The sequence below is a fragment of the Olea europaea genome, unplaced genomic scaffold, assembly GCF_002742605.1.
Source record: "Olea europaea var. sylvestris unplaced genomic scaffold, O_europaea_v1 scaffold63, whole genome shotgun sequence".
Lineage (NCBI taxonomy): Eukaryota > Viridiplantae > Streptophyta > Magnoliopsida > Lamiales > Oleaceae > Olea > Olea europaea.
The window spans coordinates 907,487-912,798 of NW_019264660.1; the positions used below are offsets into that span (position 1 = coordinate 907,487).

A 5,312-nucleotide genomic window follows, 5' to 3' on the forward strand; every position below is an offset into this window, starting at 1 on the left:
TGGCGTCTTTAACTTCCTCGTTCCCTTTTTTGACATTACCCAATATCATTTCAATTACCGCTTTTATTTATTTATTTATTTTCATCGTAATTGAATAAATTCTAATAAATTTCCATTAACAATCTCTACATTTACTCGTCTCGGCTCGAAATTCTCCGTGCGGACGAACCTTGGCTCGAAGGTGGGAGAATTTAAGGCTCTACTGGCACAGAATTGCGATGTACCAGTTGAACAGCAGCGTTTGATTTACAAAGGTCGGATCTTGAAGGACGACCAAACCCTGGTTAGCTATGGTATGTCCTGTTACATATTTTTTCCCTTATTTTCTGGAAGATTTTCTCAATTTTGGATCTTGTGCTAATTTGATTGTATCTTTTACAAAAAACGTGAGTTGCAACATTAGAGGACTGTTAAAGAATAAATCTTTTCTAAAATTTCTGATTGTTTTTATTAGAATTATTTGGGTGTTGTCTTGTACTATTATTCTGGTTTTTGTACATGATTTGATTGAATGATGTGCGATTCTATATCAGGTCCTATGTTTTCAAGGATTACTGCATCAGATTTTTGTTTATCTATGCTATCTCCTCTTAATCAGTGCTATTTAATTTAACTGGCGGCTAATGGAGCTCCATGCAAATACATTTCAAAATTTTATGAAAATGTCTTCCCGCGTTACAGGATTTGGGAAGTTTCTTTTCAGTGTGAACACTAGCTAAAAATATTGCTAATTTTGTACCAAGTAGGAAAGAAACATCAAAAGTGGAAAGGGGTTATCACTGTGGATAAATGAAACCTTACTAATGATTTGAATTAGAAAAAAGGAAACTGAGGGCCACTGGGAATTGTTTTATTAAGTCGTCATGAGTTGGAATGTCAATTTCACTAATTGGATTTGAATTTATAAACGAGGGACTCTAGACACTGTATTGCGTTGGTACGTGGCAACTGTTGTTATCAAAGGGACAGTTGGTATTTTTAGAGCTTAAAGTTGACAGAGCCGGTAGGAAAGGCTTGTGCTGTATGAACAAATTGGCTCACTTAGGCCTTACGATAGGACTTTTGCCATCAACTTGGATATACTAGGAGACTTGTGGAGAGATTAATATGAAGCATAGGCCCGGCTATATGAATTCCTTGAGGGTTGCATTGATTCAAAATTGCAGAAGTGGAATCTCGTGGGTCACTTCTTTTTGGGCATGCCAGCCTTTAAACTTGCCAATTTTTCTGGCTTCTAATCCTGATGAGATGTTCTATTTGCTGCATATGGTGTTCCTTAAATGGTCACTAAATTTTTGGGCCTGCCAGCCTTTAAACTTGCCAATTTTTCTGGCTGCTAACCCTGATAAGATGTTATATTTGCTGCATATGATTTTTCCAAATGGATGCAAAAATTTGACGCTGTCTTCTGTCTGAGGTTGAAGTAATTTTCTTAATGCAAGTTGGCATGTTTTGGGGATTCTGGTTACCATTCTCTACTAAAAGTTGGCCGGTGTCAGACCACCACATTTGTTGATATGTGACTTTCTGGATCATGCCCAAAAATAAATATAAAGTCAAAATTTTAGGCTCCTCGGGTATGAGATGTCTTGAACCAATATCTGAAAGCATAATAGAAGTAATAATTTTGACTTCTCTATTATCTGCTTTTTGATCACCTGATTTCCGACTCTTGACATATCATATATTTATACATTACATGTCAAGCATTTAAGATTTTTCCTTAAATAATTTTTCCTCCATACTTATCGACCTCTCACCTTCCCTTCTCTTGACACTGACTTTCTAGTTCTATCTTCTCTTTTGAAGGTTTGCAGGCAGATCACACAGTTCATATGGTGCGTGGTTCTGCACCAGCTGCAAAGCTGCCAACTGTCAGTGCTGGAAATGCCAACAGAACTCCTCGTGTCACCCAAGGTTCTGGTCCCAATGAAAGGGGTACTGGTACTGATTTAGGTACATCTCATTTTCCAGGGCTTTGTTTTGGTGCACTTGTGGCAATTGGACATCTGGATTATTTAGAGCTGGTTTTCTGGAGTTTGAACAGGTGCAGCAACAACTAAATCAGAACCGTAACATGATGAGAGAGATGATGAATGCGCCTGCCATTCAATATGTAATGAACAACCCTGAGATTATGTGCAGCCTGATTATGAATAGTCCTCAAATGCGTGAGATAATTGACCGCAACCCTGAATTGGCAAACATTCTTATTTACCCCAGCATCCTTCTTCAAACATTGGAAACTGCAAGAAACCCCAAGTTATTGCGTGAGATGATGCGGAACACCGACAGGGCAATGAGTAATATTGAATCTTCTCCTGAAGGATTTACATGCTCAGGCGCATGTATGAAGATGTACAAGAACCCTTCTTGAATGCGACAACAACAGGTGCTGGTGCTGCAACTGATTTGGGATCAAACCCGTTTGCTGCTCTCCTCGGAAATCAGGGTGGTGGTGACCAAACTGGAGATGAATCTAATCGTTCGACTACTGGGTCTGAAACTACCACTGGGGCTGCAGCTCCCAATACCAATCCACTTCCCAACCCATGGAATAATTCTAGTGGTAAGATAAGATTTCTGAGCGAATACATAAGTTATGTTATCAACTTATTTTACTTGGTTATAAATCTGCAGACAGTATTTTGTATAAAGAGTTCTTATAATCAAATTTATGGAATTAAGCCTCTTTCTTGTTAATGCTGTCTTGTTGAAAGTTTCTTGTTGTAATATACTGTTATACTCCTTTTGTTTTAGTTTTTAACTTCTACTTTATGCGGAATTATGGTGTTTAACTGTTTTATCTTTAAGTTGCCACTTTTGAAGACCTAGAAATTATGGACTTCCTCTTTTCTGTTTAAATATTTGTGAACAAAAATTCCATGAGATGTCCAACTCTTAGCTTCCCATTCTAGTATGATTCATTGGTGCCATAAATACACTGAGTAATGTATTTTCGTCCCCACTATCTGAAACCCTTATTTCCTGGTATAATTACCTTTCTTTTTACAATCTCAATTTTTCTGTAATGATGAATTTATACAACTCTCACATCACAACAGTTGTGTCAAATGCATTTCATATTGCCTTTTGATGTGACATATTCTTCTTGCTTTCTATATCTGTATGTCTGCGTTGTGATAGACCCGAAATCAGATTGAGGTACCAGAGACGCAGCAAAGTAAGCAAGGGCAATAAGGGAATTAATCAGGGAAGAGAAGGCACGTGCAGCAGTTGCATGGTTAGGGAAATCTGTTAGGAAGTTCCATGGGCAACAACTTCTAAATAGAGGCAACAGAATATGGAAGGCAGGCTGAAATTGGCGCTCATTGGGAGAGTAGTGTACCTCTCGAACGTCCATAGTTATCCTTGTTATTTTCTTTCTTTTCATTTTGCAATATCAGAATTGTTATCCTTTAATTCCATGTAATCACGTTCATCTATGAAATATTGAATCCATTCTCTGTCTTAGTTACATTAAAGCGTGTTGGGTGAAGTGACATTTTCTCAAATTCTATCATTTGGTATCGGAGCAGTTCCGGTCCAGATGGTAAATGTAACAGAGCGGGGAGGGAGTTTGGAAGGGGCTCATTAGAAATTGCAGGAGTAGGTGGAAGAGATGCAACATGGCATTACAAGGATGCAGGAAGAGATGCATAGAATGCAGAACATTGAGAAGAATATGGCGATTATTTCAGAACAGTTCACATTTATGAGGTCGAAATGGGATGAAATAGAGAGAGAAAGGAAGGGAAAGGGCCAAGAAGAAACAAAGGAGTCAGAGTATACCATGCAGTCCAAGATTACGCCGGACCTAGAAATGAAAAACCGAGGAGAAGGGGGCATTGCCGGAGGAAATTGGAGGCAGGAGGTTAGAGGAAGGAGGTTAGAAATGCTGGTATTTCTGGGAAAGAACCCAGACGAGTGGATCTTTAGAGCCGAACGCTATTTCCAGGTGAACCAATTAACGGAGGCGGAGAAATTGGAAAAGGCAGCCCTATGTTTCGAGGAGAGTGCCTTGGCATGGTACCAATGGGAGCAAAGGAGAAAAGGCGTACGAAGTTGGGAGGAACTTGAACTGCTCATACGAACTCGATTCAGGTCATCCATGGAGGGGACTATGGAGGAGCATTTTCTGGCCCTCCGGCAAGCAGGGTCGTTCGGGGAGTACAGAATCGCGTTTGAGACTCTAGCGGCGTCGATCGAGAATATCTCAGAGGCTATGCTAGAGGGCCATTTCATAAATGGGTTGAGCCCAGAAATAAGGGCCGAAATTAGAGTCATACAGCCCAAAGGATTGGACCGGATCATGGAATTGGCCCAACGGATTGAAGAAAAGAATCTAGCCTTGCAAGCTGTAGTCGGTTCGGGCCCAATTAAAGGGAAAACAAATAACAGCCTCAATTGGTCCTTCAATTCATCACGACAGAACCAGTACATTTGCCCACCCTTTAAACGACTCAGCGAAGCTGAGTTGAGGAGTAAGAAGGAGAGAGGACTGTGTTTTCGCTGTGACGAAAAGTACTCAATCGGGCACAAATGCAAAAACAAAGAGCTGCATGTAATGTTGATATTTGATGAAGAAAGAGAGGAATAGTGGGGAGGAGAAATAGTGGCAGAGGCGTCGAATGAAGGAGAAAAATCTGAAGCAGGGGAAGTAGTGGAATTATTCTTAAACTCGGTGGTAGGGCTTACTTCGCCGTAGACCATGAAGACTAAAGGAAAAATTTAGGCAGAGGAAGTGGTGGTATTCATCGACTGTGGGGCCAGCCATAACTTTGTGTCGGCAGACTTAGTTTAAAAATAGGGTTTGCTGAGAATCGAGACATTGAGTTATGGGGTAGTAATGGGAATAGGGCTGGCTGTGTAAGGGGCAGGGGTATGTAAGGAAGTGAAATTATTCCTTCAAAACTTGGAGGTGATGGAGGATTTCCTCCCCTTGGAATTAGGGAGCTTCGACATAATCCTAGGGATGAAATGGTTGTCCACCTTGGGCCCAACGAAGGTGGATTGGAAATCTCTTACGATGAAACTTCGATCAGGTGGGAACATCGTTACTTTGCAAGGGGATCCTAGTCTTAGTAAGACTGTGGTCACTCTGAAGGCGATGATGAAAGCATTCAGGGAAGGGGTGGAAGGAATGCTCCTAGAGCTGGGAAGTTTGGGAGTTGAAGTGGAAAAAGGGGAACGAAAAATTTTAGCCCAAGTTGGGAAAGTCTTGAGGGAGTTTGAAGAAGTGTTTGCAGAGCCTGTGGGGTTGCCACCATGGCGGGGAAAGGATCATGCGATCAATCTTCAGTCTGGGACAG

At 40.8% G+C, this 5,312-nt stretch overlaps 1 pseudogene; it reads left to right on the forward strand.

Annotated features, from left to right (window-relative positions):
• Positions 1–97: 97 nt before the first annotated feature.
• The window catches only part of LOC111389882, a 10,273-nt pseudogene continuing 5,058 nt past the window's right edge, over positions 98–5,312 (forward strand).